Genomic DNA, 24,281 nt, shown 5'->3' with positions numbered 1-24,281 from the left:
CTTACTAAACTCTCTTACTGACTCTAATATTGTATATCTGAATTACATTGTTTCATCTACAAACACAACCATCATATGTGAATTATGCCAGTTTTATTTCTTCCTTTCCAGTCATCAAACTTTTGTGCCTTTCTCTGGCTTTAATCCTCTGCCTAGGAACACTACTAAAATGCTGAACTGAAAAAGTAGTAATGAACATTCTTGTCTTTTCTTGAACTCAAAGGGCAACCTCCAATGACTCATCATTATATCTGAGGTTTATGGAAGGTTTTTGGGTTGTCTACAAATAATTTTCCTTCTATTCACAATTGCTGGGAATTTTTAATCATAAATGGAAATGAATTTTATCAGATACATTTTTCTGGATATGTTGAGGTGATTATAGGATTTATTTCATTGTTAATTAATTCCATTTATTGGTTTTCTAATGTTAAATCTGCATCTTTGGGCTTCCCTGGTGGCTCAGTGGGAAAGAAACTGCTTGCCAATGCAGAAGGCATGGGTTTGATCCCTAGTCTGGGAAGATTCCACCTACTGTGGAGCAACTAAGCCCATGTGCCACAATTATTGAGCCTGTGCTCTAGAACCCAGGAAATACAAATACTAAGCCCCGATCCACAGCTACTGAAACGCATGCATCCTAGAGTCCATGCTCTGCAGCAAGAGAAGCCACTGCAATGAGAAGCCCGTGCTCTGCAAGAAGAGTAGCCCCTGCTCGCCGCAACCAAAGCCTGCATGCAGCAGTGAAGACCCAGCACAGCCAAAAATAAATACAAAAATAATTCTAAGACACATCTTCATCTTTTACATAAACCATTCTTGGTGATAATGGATGATCCTTTTTACATGTATGCTACTCACCTTGATTTGCATGTGAGTGTCCTTTCCTGTATTGCCCGTATCAGACTTTAGTATCAAAGTTAAGCTACTCTCAGAAAGTAAGTCTTCCCTCTTCTTACTCCTATTATCTGGAAGAGTCTGTGCAGTATTTCCTTGAAGGCAACTTCAGTTGTATCCCATTATATTAATGCACCACATGGGTTGTCATGACAGCTTGAAATCCCAAGGAGCCTTATTCATAGATCAAGTCTTCACAGTCCTGTCGACTCTATCCCATGGGCTTTCGCTGAATACACACTGGTGCGGAGCCAAGGCCTGGGAGCAGGCAAGGAGAGCTGAGAGAAACTCCTGAAGGTTTCATTCAGTGCAAGGCATTGGCTGCCAGCTTCCTACGGCTGAGGGATGTCAGAGTATTGACACCAGTCCCTCACTGAGAGCACTGCATAGGCTTCCAAAGCCTGAGGGTAGGCTGCAGAGAGACCTCCTGAGACCCTGATTGGGAATCATAGATGAAAAGCAAAGAGAACTTCGCATGGACCCCAAAAGCTAGCAGCTAGCCTATAGAGCAGAGAGGGATCTCCCGTGATTTAGCAAGCTGGGTAACTTGGCTGCAGAACAAGAGAACTGTAGGATCCCATGCCCTGCTGAAGGGAAAGTGCTAGCTCTTCTCTCTAAACATCTGAAGCTAGTGACCTGAAGCTAGCAAACCTGAAACAAAGTCCATACTCAGCTCAACTACAGATGAGACTGTAGCACAGACGGTAAAGAATCTGCCTGCAATGCAGGAGCCCTGGGTTCAATCCCTGAGTCAGGAAGATACCCTGGAGAAGGGAATGGCAACCCACTCAATTATTCTTGCCTGGAGAATCCCTTGGATAGAAGAGCCTGGCAGCTTATAGTCCATGGGGTCACAAAGAGTCAGACACTCCTGAGTGACTAACTCACACACAGGTTAGAGAAATTCAGGCTCCCAACCTTAGAGTCATGTTGAATAATTGAAATGCACTTTTCTGGAAACAAATATTATTAACTTCCCTCTTCATTTATCTTTTATGTACAATGTCTGGTCTAATATCAAAAGTTAAGACACATTCAAAGAAATAAGAAAATATGAGCTAGGGTGGAAAAAAGAAACAGTCAATAAAAGCAAACCCTGAGATAGCCTAGATGTTGGGCTTATCAGACAGGGACTTTACATAACTATAATAAATAACAAATGTTAAGGGCTCTAGTGGGTAGAAAATGGACATTGCACAAGTAGATGGGCAAAATCCACAGAGAACTGGAGGTTTTAGAAATATTAAAATATATATAACAGATATGAGACTCATTCAATGAACTTAGCTGACTGGACACAGCAGAGAAATAAAATGTTAATGAAACCTATAGAAAAGTCAATTGAAATGATTCAAAATTAAATAAAGGGAGGGAAGGAGATTTAAAAGCCATGGAATCTGAGTTCTGCAAAGCAATAGCAACAGTAGTCGAACACTCTACATGTAATTCAAATCCAAGGATAGGACAGTGGAGCACAGGAAAAATTTGAAGAAATAATGGTTGAGAAATCTCTTCAGGTGATTAGTGATACCAACCCACAAAGTCAAGAATCTCAGTGGACTCCAAGCAGGATAAACACAAAGAAAACAGCTGGGGTGGGACTGTTGGACAGTCATGTCCAACTCTTTGTGGCCTCATGGACTGTAGCCCACCTGGGTCCTCTGTCCATGGAGGTTTCCAGGCAAGAATACTGGAGCAGGTTGCCATTTCCTACTCCAGGGGATCTTCCTGGCCCAGGGATTGAACCTGAATCCCTTGCATCTCCTGCAGGTAGATTCTTTACTGCTGATGCCACCTGGGAAACCCTGACATATGAGAGTCAAACTGTGCTAAAAAGCAAAGACCAAGAACAGATCTTAAGAGCACCCAGATAGTGAAAAATCTTTACTTTCAGGGAAACAATGGTAAGAATGAAGGCTAATTCTATCAGAAATCATGAAGACCAGAAAACACTAGAACAATATCTTCAGTCCTAAAAGGACAATTAAGGGGTAAAAGCTGTCAAGCTAAACTATTATATCCTTTGAAAACCTCCTTTAAAAATGAAGGTAAAGACATTACAGAGTACCACTGGGAGAACTCTTTGCCAACAGACAGTAACTGAAATAAAATAAAAAAGTAACAGGTTTTAGGTTGAAGGGAAATGATACCAAGCAGAAGCAAGACTCTTAAGACAAAATGAAGGGATCAAAAGGATAATAAATATGTAGCTTTAGACTTGCTTGGCATAAAAACTTGGATTTAAAACCCAAGTCATGGTTACCAGTCCTTTGCCCTAAGGGAACCAGAGCCCTTTCTTCTCAGAGTGCAGACTCTCCAGCTGCAACAAAGAGTTGGCCCCTGTCTCCAGCTCTCTGGTGACCTTGGGAAGGCGGCACAGTGGTAAAGAATCTGCCAGAAGCAGGAAACACGGCTTCAATTCCTGGGTTAGGAAGATCCTCTGGAATCGAAAATGGCAACCTACTCCAGTATCCTTGCCTGGAAAATTCCATGGACAGAGGAGCCTGGCTGGCTACATTCCATGGGGGTCACAAAGAATTAGGGCTCTGTCAACTGAGCACAGCCCCTACAGATGTTATCCTTGGGGCTCTTTCTTTCTTTTTTCTTGACTGTATTCTTTAAAAAATCATTTTATATTGAAACAGATTACTACCTGCTTGCACTGTGGCAGAAGTTTTACCTCTGGGTAGATATGGAAAGAAAAGAGTGGTTGGTGGGGCTGAGAGTGGGTCAGTGGGAAAGCTCTGTCCAGCTCACAACAGAGCTCATATGGAGAAGTCAATGGCTGAATGCTTCTTTGGTGTTTTAGTCCAAGAGAGTTCCTTGTTCTGGGCAGGCAGATGAGGTGAATCGATGCCTTTTGCTTTATTGCTGTTACTGCTGCTGCTTTAGTTTAGAATTCACAGCACACAAAGCCCTAGAGTGTGTCTCTCAGCCCATCGCCAGGGACACAACAGTGCACTTGTCTTTCAATGCTGCAAACAGGATTTTCTTTCCCCCAGAGTTTCCAGCACTGTTTCCAGTTGTTGGCCTTTTGTGTATCTTCTCAGGTATTTTAACAAAAAGTTAGAGAGGTTACATCAGGTAAGTCTAGTTTTTTGGACAACTTTTTATTACTGAAATTCATATAATAAGAAAGTTGAAAGAATTTTACAGGAAATATCCATACAACTTCCACCTAGATTCAAAAGTATTGATTTTGCTTATTAATGACAAATTTTAATTTTGAAATGCACAAAAAATAGTTTAATTTAAGCAGATTGTTATTATATACATTCCTAGGACTTATGAGCATTAAATATGCTTTATAATGTTAATAATAAAAATATTTAACCAAAGAAAAACTGGAGTATAAATAATTTTTCTATAAATGATATGTCAGCATTACATTAATAAATGGAGAACTGAAGCAATCATTTCAACAATTCATGTTTTATAACGTTTTAATGAGACTTACTTGGATAATTTTTTACAATGATCCACCTCATTCTATAGATTAAAATTGGTTGAATGATGGGAAAGGAAAAATAAATGACCTTGATGTTGATTTGGGCCTATGTTGTCTTAAGTAAAAATTTACCTTAACTATAAATCAATTTGGGCTTTCCTGGTGGCTCAGACAGTAAAGAATCCTCTTGTAGTGTGGGAGACCTGGGTTCACTCCTTGGATTGGCACTATCTCTTGGAGGAGGGCATGGCAACCCACTCCAGTATTCTTGCTGGAGAATCCCCATGGATAGCAGAGTCTGATGGGCTACAGTCCATGTGATCACAAACAGTTGGACATGACTGAGAGACTAAGCACAGCACATAAATAAGTTTAGAGCTCAAGACATCTCCTTTTATACCTAATTTCTTTTTAAAGGATATTATTTATATTATTATATTATATTATATTATACAGTGATACGGGCTTCCCTGATGGCTCAGATGGTAAAAAATCTGCCTGTAATAGTTTCTCACCAGAGGATGAGAACAAGAATGTGAAGATTCTTCTTGGCTTTGCAATTCATCACCCTCCAACATGCTCACAATATGGGAGAAACTAGCCACTGGGCTGACTTCTTGAGAAGCTGAAGGATGATGGCCTCAAAGTCCTTTACAAGGAGCACTTCAACTCCAACTTCCTTTAAAGGGCTATGTTTTTATACCAAAACTTAGTTGTAATATGCCTCCACTTTACACTTTTCTTCTCACAATATGGCATTTTAAACAGCCCAGCCAAGGGACCTTAAAGCAGTCTTAGGTCTTATGTAACAATTCCCTGCATATTATTATTATTTTTTAAATTTCTTTTCCCTGGCACACATTACAAAGTTTTCCTGCAGATCAAAACCAAAGGCTTGGACCAAGCCCATGTTTGTTTCAACTTGAATCACCACCCACCTGGGTCTGAGTCAGGCTGGCAGTCCAAAGGGAAAATACTGCCTAAGTGTATTACAGCCTCTGGATCTGTACCCATGCTCAGAAGCACAGAAGCAGATCAACTGGGAGAGGCCACAAGGCAACTTTGCCTGGAGATGAATTCTGGGAGGCAGCAGTGTTGAGAGTAGCCCAGCCATTTGGCAGGGAGTAAATAGCAATGACTTCTGAGTGGAACCATTTGAGAAAGAGCAAGGTTGCTCATGATTCCTAAGTAAGGGCTTGCTGAAGCATTGTTTTAAGCTAGAAAGGCTTTCAAGGCAAGCCTTTTCCTCTTGGAGAAGTTTAACACCTGAAAACCAGCCACCTTTCTTTATTATAAAACTTCAAAATGTATATAACATTTTAAAACAAAGGCTCACATTCAAGAATTCACTTAAAATAAAAAGTAACTAGAATTGATCTGTTCTTTGCTTCTAGAGGTCCTTTTTTATTCTAGATTTTACATATTCTAAAAGTAGAATCCTTTTCCAATATAACTTTCAGGAAAAAGAAAGGTGGTTTTTATTCACTAATTGTGGCTCTTTCTTTTTTCCCATAGACCAGATTCTGCCAGGTGAGTAAACTGACAGTTGGCTGAGTCCAGCTGTCAAATATCTTTAATTCTCTAAGCCTCTAGGACATTGCTCATCAAGGACAGGCATTAATTCCTCTCCGTCAAAGAGTCTAGCAATGTGCTGGGTCTCCTGAGAAGCTGGTGAGGAGGAGGTATTCTATGCCTTATTTGGGGTTAGTCAAGAGCCTGAAAGCCTGGGAGACCATACTGGCTGCTCTAGGAGGTTTTATGGCTGTGACCGGAGAACATCATTTCCAGCTGCCCCACTGAGTGGCTGGATAGACTGGGACACGTTACTTCATCTCTAAGGCCTATTTCCTCATCTGTAAACGGGGCTGATGGTAACAACCACATCAATGCGCTGTTTTGTATTTTATAACTTACTTTTATTTTGGGGCTGTGCTGGGTCTCCGTTGCTATGCAGGCTTTCCTTTAGTTGCAACAAGTAAGGGCTACTCTCTAGTGCAGTGCTTAGGCTTTTCACCGCAGTGGCTTCTCTCACGGAGCACAGGCTCCATAAGAGCCTGGGGAGGGTGGGCTGCAGCAGTTGCGGCTCCCGGGTTCTAGAGCACAGGCTCAATGGTTGTGGTGCATGGGTTTAGGTGCTCCTCCTCATGTGGGATCTTCCTGGACCGGAGATGGAACGCGTGTCTCCTGCAATGGCAGGCAGATTCTTTACCACTGAGCCACCAGGGAAGCCCCAGTGAGCTGTTTTTCAGATTAATTAAAATAGAAAGAGCACAAAGTAAATGTTAAACCTATGTCAGCCATTACTATCAGATGTCTGAATGTGTGTTTGATGCATGTAACTGTACTACAACCAAACGTCATTTGTGCCAGTAGAACTGCATTGTCAACTCTAGTCAGATAGATCTAGTCAGATATAAACTTCCTTCATGATTGTGAAAAGATCACCAAGAGGAAACAGTGAACCGACTGCTGAGGCCGGGGGAGAGCCAGAATCTCTAGGGCATTTGCCCCCACCCTCCCTTGCAGCTCTGGCCACCAGTGAGATTTACCTTCTTTGGACCAAGAGAAAGCACTCTTGGGAACCTCTTAGAGCCGGGGTCCCCAGCCTCCAGGATCTAATGCCTGATGATCTCAGGTGGAGCTGATGCAATAAAAATAGAAAGAAAGTGCACAATAAATGTAGCGCACTTGAATCATCCCGAAACCATCCACCCCTCCATCCACAGAAAAACTGTCTTCTATAAAAGTGATCCCCATTGCCCAAAAGGCTGGGGACCATTGCTCTATGGAACAGTCTGTCTGTGTGTGTGTGCACACATGTGTGTGTTTAAAGTTCTTCAACAAATACACTAAGTTCTGCTTTGGGGATACATCATGGATCCACAAAGAAAACCCTGTAGAAAGAACCATTATGCAAAAAACATTGAGACCTCACTAATACTTGAGTAATTTTGCTGCCTGCATTTACAGACAGACCCTTGAAAGGACCCGAAAAGGTGGCCCAAATAGTCACTACGTGACAGTGCTTTTAATTTCACTAGTGTCCACATGGCTACAGTTTAGTTTCAGATAAATTCACATTAAATAAAATTACAAAATGCAATTTTTCTCTCCAAGGGATGATTTTATTGCTTTAGCATCCATTTTGCTAAGTATATTTTCAAAGTAGAGGTGTGTATACCTGGTAACAGAAAATAAAATGAATAGATATTAAGAAATGGGCATCACCCTGGGAGTTGGTGATGGACAGGGAGGCCTGGCATGCTGCAATTCATGGGGTCACAAAGAGTCAGACATGACTGAGTGACTGAACTGAGCTGAACTGAACTGAAAGATATTTAGATTCTTTCATATCGTCTACTTTCTAAGTGAAATGTAATTAGTTTTTGCTCCTATTGCCAGAAAAACACAGGAGAATTCTTTCTTTCATTCCCATTTGAAAACAAAAAATCTGATTTCTCTTTCTGTGCCCCATAGCAGATAGTTGTTTAACTTGTCCCTTGTTAATGAATATGTCTATTAAAGGAAAGTTTAATCCCATTTCACAGGTGAAGACTAGAAGGAAGTACAGGGAAAGGAAGTAATTCACCTAATCTCATTCATGTAGAAAGTGGAAAAGGTAGAATTCTGATTCAAAGCCTATCTCCTTTACTACTTCCATTGTCTTCCTGCCAACAAATGGAACTATAGTAATAGTTATCTACTGTATTAAGTAAGGTGTCAGAGGCTTCCCTGGTAAAGAATCTGCCTCAAATGCCAGAGACCTGGATTTGATCCCTGGGTGGGGAAGATCTGGAGAAGGGAATGGCTCCACACTCCAGTATCCTTGCCTGGAGAATCCCATGGAGAGCAGATCCTGGTGGGCTATAGTCCATGGGGTCGTAGAGTTGGACGTGACTAAGCAACTAACATTTCACTTCACTTTTTTGAGGAAGGTTACAGAGTGTACACACTGCGGGTTTAGCAGTGTTTATAATATGTTATTTCCTCAACTTAGGTCATGGATTCACAGGGATTTATTTTTATGTTTCCTAATTTACATCAATGTCGCTTATGAACTTTTATACATATCATCTACTACACAATTAAAAATTGTAATTGCAAAATTCCTGTTAAAAATCCCAGTACTGGTATAAAGATGTGTGGGTAAAATTTAAAGACTAATTTGCTTTAAATTTTCTGATTTATTCCTACATGTCTGGGGAAAGGAGAGATTGGAATGGTGACTTAAGAAAATGTGGAGAGCAAATCTCAAGTCTGGTCACACACTGACCCATAAGACAACTGTTCCTCCAGAATCCACTTTTCTTGGAACTACTCTTTCTCCAGTAATTCATGGTTTTGGTGGAAGATGAATGATCCTACTTCCTGGATACCACTGATTGGAGCCAAGAGCGCTCCCTGGAGACAAGATGCTGTAACTCCAGTAATTCATCTCCTGGCCTGAGTTGACTTGTCTGTAAGCAGGTATGTGATTGAGGCTAAGCCAGTCAGTGTCCTTTATCTAGAATTTTATGACCAGAATTGGAATACTCAAACTCAGATATGATAGTGTATTTTTGGAGAAAAATTCATTTGTATTCAGAAAGAAGGAATGCAAGGCAGACCAAAAAAAAGAAAAGGACAAGCCCCTGGGAATCTTGATGGCATTCAAAGCTTGGTTCCAGAAGTTTCCAAGGCCCACCTACACCCAAGACCTTCCAAACATAAGTTATTTTGTAAGAGTCTACAGTGTACATTTAATAAAGTACCTTTTTTAAGGTACTTTTTCAAAAGTTTTTTTTTTTTTTTTAACCTAACAGAGTTCTAATTTCTTCATGTTAATTAACCAGCAGGTGGTGCTACAAAGGTATAAGAAGACAGTTATCCAGATAATAAGGACTTTCTCTGCTAGTCACTGAGAATTCAAAAGGTTATAGACTCACAACAGCTATTTCTGCTGAACAGCCAAAAGAAAATTACAAATAGCAAACCAAGAAGCGTACGTGTGTGTGTATGTGCATCCGACTTGACTCTGTGATCCCACGGTCTGTAGTCCACCAGGTTCCTCTGTCCATGGGATTCTCCAGGCAAGAGTACTGGTGTGGGTTGCCATTTCCTCCTGCAGGGGATCTTCCCATCTCAGGGATTGAACTCTGGCATCTGCTGGATCTTCGGGCAGATTCTTTACCACTGAGCCACCTGGAAAGCTATTAGTCATATCAAAAAAATAGACAAAAGAAAAATCACCAGAGTTTCAGAATTTCTTTTGCAAAAAAGAGGATTAAAAAAAAATCAAGAGGCAAAGTAGAAATAACAACTTCCAATCAACATGGAAAAACCATTTAAATTCTGTGCAAATGCATCAGTTTGGTGTAAAATAAAAGGTGTGGACCAGATGACTGCCTGTCTTACTAGCTCTAAAATTCTTTAGCTCTGACGTTAAAAACATCAATGGTAATTTATAACATTTTTAAAATCCTCAAACTATGACAAAGATTAAAAATGGAGGCCTTAGCTAATTTAGTACCAATGATAGAATTGGACCAACTGGTTCAGAATCTGCTTTATCAGCTAGTTATCAAGTTTGCATTGATGAAAAATTGTCACTAGCTCTCAGAGGTGATTTGTGAAGTATCAGATATAGCCCAGGCTCTGTGGATGCTAAAAATACATAGAAATGTTGTATAAGGACACAAGAATACAAAATCCAATCTCTATCATCTTATTTCTTATGGTTTTTAATTTGAAATTACTACTCAAGATCCAGCTCATATTTATTTTCCTTTTAAATCTATCTAGTTTATTTTTCCTTTCACACCAGTGGCCCACTTTATGATGAATATTTTCTCTATTGTGATTTAGTACAATAAGTATATACAGAGTAATGATTACAAAATATTTTTGACAAGTATGGAAAATAGTAGTTAATGTTTTCCATCTGCTTGCTGTATGCTATGTCATGAAAAGAAACACTGATCCTATAGAATCAGGAAATACCTATGCAAGTACATGACAGAAATACACATACTTAATGAATTAATTTTAATCACTTACACATTTTTGTAAATGTTACCACATGTTGTTTAAATTACCCATTATCAAAACTAGTGCCCAAATGCTATCACTTCCCAGAGCTTCACTCTGGAAAGTTTTAAACGTTATATTTTAAATTTATTTGTGGAAAATGAGCTATCATTTCTTTCTAGATATCTGATTTCTAAAGCTGAAGTTCAAGTTCTGAAATCTTCCTTCTAAGAGCTTTCATGGGGCTGTCACAAAGGATTTTGTTTGATAGACTTAAATTCTCCAAAAAAGCCAAAACCAAGAACTCTATCTAAAGATCTCAAATTCAAACTACAGATTGCAAAGGGGAATACAAAATATGTCACAATTTCAATCTGCAGGCTTGGAAGGCACTGCAGATAGTCCATGTTCTTAGGAAGTCAGGTAATGCTAGTGGTGAAGAATCCTCCTGTCAATGCAGGAGATGCAATAGATGCAACTTTGATCCCTGGGTCAGAGAGATTCCCCTGGAGAAAGAAATGACAACCCTCTCCAGTATTCTTGCCTGGGAAATGCCATGGACAGAGGAGCATGGTGGGCTATTCTCTTTCACCTTCATCAAGAGGCCCTAGTTTTTCCTAATTTTCTGCCATTAGAGTGGTATCATTTTCTACATTCACCTTTATGGCAGAATGTGAAGCAGAACTAAAGAGGCTCTTGATGAAAGTGAAGGAGGAGAGTGGAAAAGCTAGCTTAAAACTCAACATTCAAAAAACTAACATCATGGCTTCCCGTCCCATCACTTCATGGCAAATAAATAGCGAAACAATGGAAACAGTGAGAGACTTTATTTTCTTGGGCTCCCAAAATCACTGCAGTTGGTGACCGCAGCCCTGAAATTAAAAGACACTTGCACCTTGGAAGAAAGCTATGATCAACCTAGACAACATATTAAAAAACAGAGATATTACTTTTCTGACAAAGCTCCATCTAATCAAAACTATGGTTTTTCCAGTAGTCATGTATGAATGTGACAGTTGGACCATAAAGAAAGCTGAGCACCAGAGAACTGATACTTTTGAACTGTGGTGCTGGGGAAGACTCTTGAGAGTCCCTTGGACTGCAAGGAGATCAAACCAGTCAATCCTAAAGGAAATCAGTCCTGAATATTCATTGGGAGGACTGCTACTGTAGCTGAAGCTCCAACACTTTAGCCACTTGATGGGAAGCACTGAATCATTAGAAAAGACCCTGATGCTGGGAAAGGTTGAAGGGAGGAGAAGGGGCAACAGAGGGTGAGATGGTTGGAAGGCATTACCAACTCCATGGACATGAGTTTAAGCAAGCTCCGGGAGATGGTGAAGGGCAGGATAGCCTGGAGTGCTGCAGTCGCAAAGAGTCAGATACAACTGAGTGACTAAACAACAACACATCTGCATATCTGAAGTTGTTGATATTTCTTGCAGAAACCTTGATTCCAGCTTGTGATTCATCCAGCCTGGCATTTCAGATGACATACTCTGCACAGAAGTTAAACAAGTTGACAATATGTAGCCTTGTCATACTCCTTTCCCAATTTTCAATCAGTTGCATGTTTGATTCTAACTGTTGCTTCTTGACCCACATACAGGTTTCTCAGGAGACAGAGAGTTTATAATAATCTTATGATAAATATAGTAATTTGCTAATTATTTAGTTCAGTTCAGTCATGCAGTCGTGTCCAGCTCTTTGCGACCCCATGCACTGGCAGCATGCCAGTACTCCTTGTCCATCCCCACCTCCTAGACTTTACCCAAACTCATGTCCATTGAGTCGGTGATACTATCCAACCATCTCATCCTTCATCATCCCCTTCTCCTCCTGCCCTCAATATTTCCCAGCATCAGGGTCTTTTCAAATGAGTCAGTTCTTCACAACAAGTGGCCGAAGTATTGGAGTTTCAGCTTCAACGTCAGTCCTTCCAATGAACACTAGGAACTGATCTCTTTTAGGATGGACAGGTTGGATCTCCTTGCAGTCCAAGGGACCCTCAAGAGTCTTCTCCAACACCACAGTTCAAAAGTATCAATTCTTTGGCACTCAGCTTTCTTTATAGTCCAATTCTCACATCCATACATGACTACTGGAAAAACCATAGCCTTGACTAGATGGACCTTTGTTGACAAAGTAATGTCTCTGCTTTTTAATATGCTATCTAGGTTGGTCATAACCTACCTTTCAATGAGTAAGCTTCTTTTAATTTCATGGACGCAGTCACTATCTGCCGTGATGTTGGAGCCCCAAAATATAGTCAGCCACTGTTTCCACTGTTTCCCCATCTATTTGCCACGAAGTGATGGGACCAGATGCCATGATCTTTGTTTTCTGACTGTTGAGCTTTAAGCCAACTTTTTCACTCTCCTCTTTCACTTTCATCAAGAGACTCTTTTGTTCTTCTTCATTTTCTGCCATAAGGGTGGTGTCATCTGCATATCTGAGGTTATTGATTTTTCTCCCAGCAATCTTGATTCCGGCTTGTGCTTCATCCAGCTGATTGATTATTAGAAAAATGCAAATCAAAACTATAATGCGATATCACCTCACACTGATCAGAATAGCCATCATCAAAAAATCTACAAACAATACATTATGGAGAGGATGTGGAGAACAGGTAACCCTCCTGCACGATTGGTAGGAATGCAAATTTATACAGCTACCATGTAGAATAGCATGGAGATTCCTTAACAAACTAGGCATAAAACTACCACATCACTCAGCAATCCTGGTACTGTGCATACACCCTGAGAAAAACCACAGTTCAAAGACACATGCACCCCAATGTTCGCTGCAGCACTATTTACAATAGCCAGGACACGGAAATGATCTTGATGTTCATGGACAGATGAATGGATAAAGAAGTTGTGGTATGTATATACAATGGAATATTATTACTCAGCCATAAAAGGGAATGGATTTAACTCAGCTGTAGTGAGGTGGATGAACCTAGAGCTTGTTACACAGAGCTAAGTAAGTTCAAAAGAGGAAAATATTGTATGTTAACACATGTTCAATCTAGAAAAATTGTACTGATAATGCTATCTGTAGGGAAGGAATGGAGATGCAGACATAAAGAACTTATGAACACAGCGGGGGAAGAAGAGGGTGGGATAAATTGAGAAAGTAACGTTGACCTATAAACAGTACCATGTATGAAGTAGACAGCAAGTGGGAAGCTGCTATATGACACAGGGAGACCAGCTTGATGCTCTACAATGACCTAGAGCGGTAGGATGGATGAGGTGGGAGAGAGGCTCAAGATGGAGGGGATATATATATATGCAGTTATGCCTGATTCACATTGCTATACAGCAGAAAGTGTTGTGGAATCTGTAGTTGCACAACATACCTCAGAGGACACTCAAGACAGTGGAGTAGAGTTTATTACACCAGCAGGGTCCAAGGGGAATCAGTTCCCAACAAGGAACCCTGATGTTTCTTAGAGGCCCAGTTATACACCCCGTGCTGTTGCAGGAAGAGGGACCCCTTCCAGCGCTTGAAACTGGGCTCTTGTCTAACACTCAGAAATGGATTGTCTAGGAGACACATGTGCTGACAAAGCAAGAGATCGAATGGGAAAGGGTACCCAGGTGGAGAGCAGTAGGGTAAGGGGACCCAGGAGAACATCTCTGCCAGGCTCACAGTCTCAGGTTTTTATGATGAAGGGATTAGCTTCCGGGTTGTCTTTAGCTAATCATTCTGACTCAGATTCCTTCCTGGTGATGCATGCCTTGTTCAGCCAAGATGGATGCTAGAGATTCTGTGAGGTGGTCAGACATGTGGTGTCTCCTTTTAACCTTTCCTGAACTCTTCCAGTTGGTGGTGGTTTATTAATTCTGTGTTCCTTACCAGGACCTCCTGTCTTAAAACAACTCATGCAAATAGTTACTATAGCGCCTGGCCAGGGTGGGTTGTTTCAGTCAGTGTGCTTCTACTAATACTGCTGCGTGACTGGTTACATGTTAGCAACCTCTTTGTTGTATATGACTGAGTTTTACAACAAGTAGGTGCTAGGAGAACAAACAATTAAGGTGAAAGGGGGGGAAACACTGATTATACATCACAGGGGGATGTCTCCATGGTTAATGTAACAGGGGCAGCCTGACCTCAACCACAGTCTCTGTTTGCCATCTGTAGGGAGGGAAGTCTCCAGGAGACTTGGTTTTCATTAGCAACGGTTTCCTTACTCTTGGGCAGGGCTCAGGCCCAGTTTGCATCCTGTCTTTAAGATGGATGACAGGCTTCAAGATGGAGTCTCTCCTGCTTTCCTCACACTAGCCCCAACAAAAGTAACACAACATTGTAAAGCAATTATTCTCCAAGTAAATAAATAAATAGAAACCTCCTGGAAGGTTGTTGCTTAGCTGTGAAAGATGCCAGGATTCTTGGCCTCCAGAAGAGAGGAATTGAATCTGGGACCAGTGACGAGTCTTGATCACTCGGAGCTTTTGTGTGATAAAGTTTTATTGAAGTAAAAAAGAGATAGACAAAGCTTCTGACATAGATATCAGAAGGGGGCAGAAAGAGTGCCCTCCTGCTAGCCTTCAGCACTATGTTATATTCCTATCAGCAGGCTACTAATTAGAAAAATGAAATATCTCAAAACTCAGAGTAGCATCAGGCCCCTCACCGACAACATGCGTTTTGAGATAACATTAGCACAAGGTGAGTTGTCCTGGGCCATAAAATGATTGACATGAATCTTGAAGAAAGGCAGGTTTCCAAGCAAAGAGATAGTCTCATTAACATAGCTTAAGAGAGCATTTGCATGAGTAAAATATACTGGCTTGTCAAGTTGGTTCTAGGTCTTAGGCAGAACAGACTTGAAGAAAGACAGGGTCTAGGTAAATACATAGTTCATTAACATGGCTTAAGAAAAACATTTCCATAAGAAAAAACCCATTGGTTAGCTCAAGGTTTGAGAAAAGTTAAGTTCAGGTGGAACCAGGTGTAGTCATGGCAACACAGAATTTCAAAAGAAACCTTCTTTTAAATTTGCATAGAGAAGGAAAAAAATCTGACACTTGTAGTTTGTTTCCTCATTCCCCTTAAGAGAGAGATAAAAATGTCTGACACTTGCAGCCTATTTCCTCCATTTGGAGACCCCTCACCTTCCTGCCTGCTACCCTCTTACTCCCATCTTTTGTTTCAGCAAAGATGAGCTAAGCTTACACTGAAGTTTCTCTGCTACTGCAATAGCTGAATAAAATGTTTGACGATCTTAAAAAACAAAAAGTAAACTTATATGTATAGTTGAATCACTTTGCTATACACCAGAAATTAACACAATTATAAATCAACTATACTTCAACAATTTAAAAAAGGAATATAAGTAAATTTTAAAGTAGATTATAATTACTGCAATGGAAAGTGAAAGTGAAAGTTGCTCAGCTGTGTCTGACTTTTTGCAAATGGAATTCTCCAGGCCAGAATACTGGTGTGGGTAGCCTTTTGCTTCTCCAGGGGTCTTCTCAACCCAGGGATCAAACCCAGGTCTCCCAAACTGCAGGCAGATTCTTTACCAGCTGAGCCACAAGGAAAGCCATAGTGCAAGGGAGACGAGTGTCTATTATGCAACAAAATCTAGAACTCATTTTAAAAATTAAGTTAATTCAACTACAAACTTAAGGCATGGCAACCAGCAAAATGGGGGTGGGAGAGCAGGGTAGGGGGATATTCATCACTCAAAATACAGGAACAAGTCATTATTTCCTTAGTACATGAATAGTTTCTATCAGTTCAGTTCAGTCACTCAGTTGTGTCCGACTCTTTGCGACCCCATAGACTGCAGCATGCCAGGCCTCCCTGTCCATCACCAACTCCCAGAGTTTGCTCAAACTCATGTCCATTGAGTTGGTGATGCCATCCAACCATTTCATCCTCTGTCATCCCCTTCTCTTTGTGCCTTTAATTGTTCCCAGCATCAGGGTCTTTTCAAGTGAGTCAGCTCTTGGCAACAGGTGGCCAAAGTATTGGAGTTTCAGCTGCAACATCAGTCCTTCCAATGAACATTCAGGACTGATCTCCTTTAGGATGGACTGGTTGGATCTCCTTGCAGTCCAAGGGACTCTCAAGAGTCTTCTCCAACATCACAGTTCAAAAGTATCAATTCTTCGGTACTCAGCTTTCTTTATAGTCCAACTCTCACATCCATACATGACTACTGGAGAAACCATAGCTTTGACTAGATGGACCTTTGTTGGCAAAGTAATGTCTCTGCTTTTTAATATGCTGTCTAGATTGGTCATAACTTTCCTTCCAGGGAACAAGCATCTTTTAATTTCATAGCTTCAATAGTGAAGAAGAAAGTTTGAATTGTCCAAAAGGGAAACCAGGAAAAGCTATGACAATTCACCCAAAAAGGAAATATGGTGAGTCTAAGCAACAAATTTTAAAAAGTCAAATCAAACTGAGAGACCAATGACACAAATCAAACACTTTAATGACATTCTGGAATAGGCTGTGACAAAAAACTTCATCCACTGCTTATGAGGGTGTAAATTGATACAACTTCAATGAGCGAGTGAGTGAAGTTGCTCAGTCGTGTCTGACTCTTTGCGACCCTGTGGACTGTAGCCTGCCAGCCTCTTCTGTCCACAGGATTTTCCAGGCAAGGATACTGTGGGTTTGCATGTCCTTCTCCAGGATATCTTCCCCACCCAGGGATCAGACCCACTTCTCCTGTGTCTCCCGCACTGCAAACAGATTCTTTACCTGCTGAGCCACTGGGGAAGCCCCAATTCTATGGATTTTATCAATAACTAAGAAAATTAAAATGGGATATTCTATGGTCCAATAAATCCCCTTCTACAAAATCATCTCACAGATACAGTTCTTGTGCTCTAAGAAAAAGACATTTGTTAACTTGCTGCTGCTTAGTCGCTTCAGTCGTGTCCGACTCTGTGCAACCCCATAAATGGCAGCCCACCAGGCTCCCTCATCCCTGGGATTCTCCAAGCAAGAATATTGGAATGGGTTGCCATTTCCTTCTCCAGTGCATGAAAGTGAAAAGTGAAAGTGAAGTCACTCAGTCATGTCTGACTCTTAGTGACCCCATGGACTGCAGCCTACCAGGCTCCTCCATCCATGGGATTTTCCAGGCAAGAGTACTGGAATGGAGCACTGAAGAACTGATGCTTTTGAACTGTGGTGTTGGAGAAGACTCTTGACTCCCTTGGACTGCAAGGAGATCCAACCAGTCCATCCTAAAGGAAATCAGTCCTGAATATTCATTGGAAGGACTATTGCTGAAGCTGAAACTTCAATACTTTGGCCACCTGATGCGAGGAGCTGACTCATTGGAAAAGACCCTGATAATGGGAAGGACTGAAGGTGGGAGGAGAAGGGGCTGAAAGAAGATGAGATAGTTGGGTGGCATCACTGACTCGATGGACATGAGTTTGAGCAAGTTCAGGGAGTTGGTGAAGTACAGGGAGGCCTGGTGAGCTGCAGCCCATGGGGTCGCAAAGAGTCAGACATGACTGAGCGACTCACCTGACCTGACCTGAACTGAGGCTACCACGTGACCACCAAGAACACTCTAGCATTCGGTAGCGAACAGCCCGGGTTCAAACAGACTTACTTGGAACTTCTCCAGGAAACTCTCGGGTGGAGAGGGGCGCTCAGTCCAACAGCTCCTTTCTGATCATTTGTGCTGTTTGAGAACGTGGTCTTTATTCCTGGAAATGAGCCTTAATCCCTCAAGGTTGCACCGGAGGCGGAGTGGGAGTCAGGGCAAAAGCCTGTGTGCGAGTCCCAGGGACCCAGGTAGGAGACGGGGCCTGACCTGGAGAGAAAGATCTGTACCCCCCGCAGGGCCTGGCCTAGAGCCTGAGCCGCCCTCAGCCTCCAGTCAAGACCGGGAACCGAGCTTGGCTGGGCGGCGGGGCAGAACGCAGAGCCCCTTCCGAGTCTCGGCGGAGGCTCAACTACCTCCACCAGCATCGCGGCCTGAGAACCAACTGGCCCAGCAGCCCTGCTGCCACACCAACTGCCTGGAGGCACCGCTGTCCTGGGCCTTCAGGCAGTTGGGCTGGAAGGTGGGCTCGCACCCCTGGGTCTTCCTGCTGCTGCCCATGGTGTTAACGGCCATTCTCGGCACTGGCCTGATTTACCTGCCCCAGGATGAAGATGATGACCTCGAGGAGAAGTACACCCCGGTAGGGAGACCCGCCAAGGCTGAGTGACACTTTGTGCAGGAACATTTCACCTCCAAAGACTGTCAAGTATGCCTCCATCCTAGTGGTCTCCAACACTGAGACACTGCTGGAGCCGGAAATCTTAGAAGTAATTAGCAAGGTGGAAGGCGTGGTGCAGGCTTTGACTGTGACACAGGACAGTGGAACTTACAGCAATGGAATCCCCTACATCAAGGTGTGCACTTCAAACCAGGGCTCCTGTGCCCAACCTCCTCCCCCAACCCACTCTTGTCGCCTGGAAAAGGATCAAGGGCCTCAACCTGAAAACCATTACCTTCCCCATCTACAGCCTAGCCTGTCAGATGATCATCTACCTGGCCAACATCCTGGAAGGAACTGTCTTAGGTGAGAGTATGATGCTGATCCAGTTACTCCTCCAGGCCAAAGCCATGTGGCTGCAGTACTACCAAAAAGACAGGTGAAGACAAGTGAAGGAGAGGAAAATGAAGGTAGCAAGGTGTGGCTGATCCATTTCTTAAGAAGGTTGGCAGCCTTGAAGAGTCTGGCCTTGAAGATGATCAAGGTAACTAGTGGCTGGGGTTTATAGGGAGGCCAGGAGAAGGTAGGAGGGATAAGAAGACTTGTTCCAAGGACCATAGCAGCAGCACTCCCAGATTATCAGATAGAGTCCTTGACTGGAAGCTAGGTGTGCTCTGCTTTATTTGATCCTTAATCCAGTTTTCTTAAAATAGCCCACTGAAGAAAGCCACAATAGATTCTAAAAGAGAGTGGATATGTGTATAACTGATTCACTTTGCTGTACACATGAAACTAACACAACGTTGTACAGCAACTATACTACAATCACTTTTTTTTTTAAGTAAAAAGAGATAGGACCTTAAAAAAAATGCCACAAATTTTAAATCCTTAGTAACATTCTGGTTAAAAAAAAACAAATCTTACATTCTCAGGGGAGGTCTGTTCAGTACAGATGCTGATCTTCAGGTTTAGTTTGGTTTTCTGGTCAAATTACTCTGAAATTCTTATTTCTAGTTCAAGGCTTTGCTGTTTCTAGGAGCCCCCTAAACTTTATTTGGAGCTCATTGGAATAAATAAAACAAAACTTTAAACAAAAGTTTCATGATTTTTTTAGAAAGAAAGATGAGCATCTTACAAGTAAATTATAGCATAGTGCCAGGCACATATTAGCTGTTCAGTAATTTTTGTGCTGGTGAACCTAATACTCTGAAGAAAACTGGTGAAAATGAGAAGACACCTTCTGGAAAAAGCCTTTTAATACTCAGGCCTTTCTGAAATGGTGTTTGTGCAATTAAAATAATAAAAGATAACAACCTAATAGAAGTTTAGAAAAAGTCAAAATGTAACAGTTATTAATGCTTTCACGGTTTCATATAAGATTCAGATTTTGTATATTCAGGAGTTTTAAACTTTAGATTTTTGAAAGAAACTTTGAAAAGCATGCCAGAGCTTGTGGGAAGAAGCAAATCTTCATTACCTTCTTATTCTAAAATCATAATCCATATATTTTGATTTTTTACTGAATTTTAATGTTTAAATCAATAAGCTGTAGTGTTGTAATATATGTAACACACACAATATAAAAATTGAAAGCTCTGTACCAGAATATATTTTTGTGGCAGATCCTCTACATTACTTTCTAGATAAGTAAAATTTGACGCAAATTCTATGACAGTGGTCCCCTTGTTTCACTTGGCATATCTTTTCATCATATTATTTGAAATTGTATCATGCTACAAGTAAAACAATTTTATTAGTAAACTCTTAAAAGTATTTTATTGTGATAATAAATATAATGTGTAGATATGTCGAAGGAGTATGTAATTTCCTTGGTTCTGTCTTTCCACAGCAAAGATTTGAAACACAGCGGACCAGTGTTACAGCTCGCTTACAGCTCAGAGTTTTATTCAGCAAGCAAAGGAAAGTATACCTTCGAGGCATGAGGGCAGGCTGACCCCAAAAGGGAGGCCTCAATCCATCTTGGCTTCCTCTTTTTATACATTTGTCTCTTGCCCCTGAGCCTGTCCTGTGGAAACTGGGCTAGCCAAGAGGGCTGTGTGTTTCACCTGAGGTTCTCACTTCAGTCCTCAGATTTTCTTTTGTATCATTTTTGCATGCTTTTTCCTGTCTTTGTCTTTTAGCCACTGCCATTTTGGACTCCTTTTTCCTATTCTAACAAACATTCCCACCTCAAGAGATGGGAGGCCCATTTCTTTGGGAATAGAGGTGGCAAGCTCTCTCTGGCTACTTCCTGCTGAGTTGGGATGGTGAGGGGCAATGGGCCTCCCCCTCTTGCTAGTCTGAAGCCTCAGAGTCCTTATAGTGGTGTCCATCTAAGAGTGAGTGATATTTTCCATGTTTGGCTGTAGTTTTATATATCCTTGTTGAACTGGCACTGCATGTTGCAGCTTGTTGACCTGGGCAGAGACAAAATGGGTTAAACAATCAATAATACACGAAGCAATCATAGGCAGCATCAATATGGTGATAACAGGGATTAGTAGGGGCATTAGCCAACTCCAAATTCCCCATCGCCAGAGAAGAGCCCCCAAAGAGAGGCTGTAGCCACCCCAAGAACTCTGCAGCTCATTCTTTCAGATCCTGTAGGATCTGAATGTTTTCCTTGAGGACTGTGAGACTTTCTTTAACTTAGCTGGAGGTATTTACCCAGAAACAACACGTCTCATTCAAGATGGTTTAAGTCCCTCTTTGTTCAGGGATCAGGAGATCTATCTCCTGTCTATTTTGGAGTACAACCCCTGCCAAGCAGTGTTGGCTCTTTAGATCTATCCTGAGAAATCTTATACCCATAAACTTAATTTTGGGGATGACCATTAGAATGACACTCATTTGTAGTTCTGAATAGGCATCAGAGATCTCCCACTCCTGTTTTTCCCCCAGTTCCTTCATCCTACTGAGTTTTGCATGGTTCTATATATTATTTTCCACCAGTCAGGTACTCCTGTCCACTCTCGGCTGATGTTCTGCATGCATTTCTGTCTCTGAAGGTGTATTGCTGATGTGTATATGGAGAGAGATGTACTCCATGTCCACCTACTCCTCCACCATCTTGTTCTCTCCTCTCTCAGTATACTTTAAATAACATTTTAAAGCAATATTTCCAAGCCAAGGAAACATGCCTTTGCTTTTAGCTTATTGACTATTCTTAATAGTGCATTTTCATCTGATTGGGTTGGGCTAATCAGGAATTCTATTACAGGTCTTTGACTTGTTAGTGGTTTTTCAAGCTAACTTTCAAAAGAAGGTTAAGAATACTGGGATAAAAATTAGACCATGAGGAGCTCCAAATACCATCACAAGAAAACAATCTTAAAAAACATCCTGAAGATGTATGCTTTAGCTACAGACAGGACACACACCTCTAGTATTGTTGAAACTGCACTTTGTAACATGGGCTAGCCTAGCAGATACAATGTCTCAATGGTTTTTCAGTTTACTGAGGTCTCTGAACTGGAAACAAATGCATAGGAAATGTGACCAGAGAAGTCAAAAGGAAACGCTATACAAATGACAAGATTAATCATGGCTATGGAATCAAGATTGACATTCCAGAAGGCCATAAAACCCATGAGGCCCATAGTCACAGAAGCAATAGCAAAAGTTACCCACAAAGAACACAGAGGCTGAGGAATTAACAATAAGGAAACAATGAACATAGCTGTTGATGCAACAGTCACATTTTGAACAGTGTTTCTGATATTGCAGAATACTGATCAAAATATATGAATGCCTAGTTGTATATCATTAGGGGAACTTCACACTTCTCAGCCATGTCTCAGAACTCGTATAACATCAGTTTCTTATTGGTTGAAGAAGAAATACTCATGGTTTGAATGAAGGCCTGGGAAGAAGTGATTTCCCGTGATGATGTAATATTAATGTTATACACAAAAAGTGGAAATTCCATTTTAAAAGTGGGTTTATTGCGTGGAAAACTGTCTTATGATTTATATCTTGATGGAGGTTTTCCATATATTTTATATATTCTCATAACCAAGTTTTTATCTACATACTCACTGTTTTCAAAATCTGCCAGACATTTTCCCAATTTTTGCCTAGTATCTTTATCCCAGTAGTCAAGTGTCTCAGTAACAATAACCAAAATCCTGGGACCGTAACTTGAAAAGTGTTCTTCTTTTTCTTCATTACAATATGGTGTGAGATAGGAGTAGTCACTTGCCAAATTTCGGAGGTCTAAACATTCTTGCTCTCAGAAACACCCGTATATACTATTTATGATGTACAAAGTATAGGAGCACTACAAAAAACTTGGACTTGTTGCTTGTGAGAAAAGGACTAAAATATTCTCTAAAGAATAGATTCACTGGATTCCATATGTGAAATTGATAGTCAACAGGAATTTGCTGTGTGGCTCAGAAAATTCAAACGGGGCTCTGTATCAGTCTAGAGGGGTGGGATGGGGAGGGATACGGGAAGGAGTTTCGAAAAGGAGGGGATATATGTATACCTATGGCTGATTCATGTTGAGGTTTGACAGAAAACAACAAAATTCTGTAAAGCAGTTATCCTTCAATTAAAAATAAATTTAAAAAAGAATAGACTCATTGAATGGATATCAGCTTTATGTTCATGAGAAAATTACATGGGAGGCAGAAGGACTTTTTTAATGAGGAACATTTTGGTCACGAGTTTCCTGCTGCTTCAGTCAGTGTGGACAGACTACTTCTCTTTCATCATTCATGGCCATAAGTGCTCCAAAACAGGTGATGTTATGAAAATAACAAAAGAGCACGGTTGTTCTTATATAAATGCAAAATTATTGTATGGGCCTGAAAGTGGTCAAAATTCCTGTATAGAAAGCCATGACGTTGGTGGTGGTGGTGGTGATCATAATGGACACTGCCACTTTTGAATAGACATCAGACATCTGCTCACTTATGCTATCCATAAGGCTGGTCTTCTGCCAGGCAGAAATCATGATAAACATGTCATTGACCTTAACACCTGTTAGAGAAAGAAATAGAGTCTATGAACTTTTTAAACATCCATTTAAAATTAGCAAGATCAACTCAAACAGTTTTCTTTGCCTGTTTCTCAAGGTCTCACTGATCTTGTGGTATACTTGTGTGAATGAATGACATGTCCTGTGCAAAGCAAGTGATGAGCCCTGCGCTGGGGTTTTGCAGTGCCTTATAATGACTGAAGGCAGACCCCAAAATGGAAACCTTGTCAGGGTTTATATACCGACCTCCCAATGCCGAGAGACACCCAACATCCCTGCAAGGGGAGCGGCCAGAAATGGGCGAAGCATGTGGATCAAACTTTCCTTTCTCAGTCACCTTTTCCTGGTCTCTGACCATTCCATAATTGTGTGGGGAATTAGAACTACTAACCTAATCTGTTGGATCATAAACTTTCAAGGGACTTGTGATCCATGCTGTTACTCTGTACTTTTACTTAGACCTCAAACTATATAGATGGAAGTGCCTAGCCTTGCTAGGAGCTGAAAGTTACAAAAGCACATTTGGGAGAGAGGTGGAGCTCTAGTTCCAGGAACGTCTCTCAGGCTAGAGGTCGTTCTCTTGGCTGGCTGCCTCAGGGTCCAGAATCCTAAAAGTAAGTCTTTGTCATGGCTGTGCCTCTGATCTATGTGGGTAGAAGCATTGCTGGTGACCATGAGGTTTTTGAAGACGCAGATTGGAAATTATAGGATCTGGTCAGCTTGCAAGTGCAGTAGGCTTCTTCTTTTGGTAGTG

At 41.3% G+C, this 24,281-nt stretch overlaps 1 pseudogene; it reads left to right on the top strand.

The window, feature by feature from the left end:
- Positions 1-15,003: 15,003 nt before the first annotated feature.
- LOC138416846 (patched domain-containing protein 3-like) overlaps positions 15,004-24,281 on the top strand; it is a 159,404-nt pseudogene continuing 150,126 nt past the window's right edge.

The sequence above is a fragment of the Ovis canadensis genome, chromosome 13, assembly GCF_042477335.2.
Source record: "Ovis canadensis isolate MfBH-ARS-UI-01 breed Bighorn chromosome 13, ARS-UI_OviCan_v2, whole genome shotgun sequence".
In the NCBI taxonomy this organism is placed as follows: Eukaryota; Metazoa; Chordata; class Mammalia; order Artiodactyla; family Bovidae; genus Ovis; species Ovis canadensis.
This window is presented reverse-complemented; position numbering and strand designations above follow the sequence as displayed.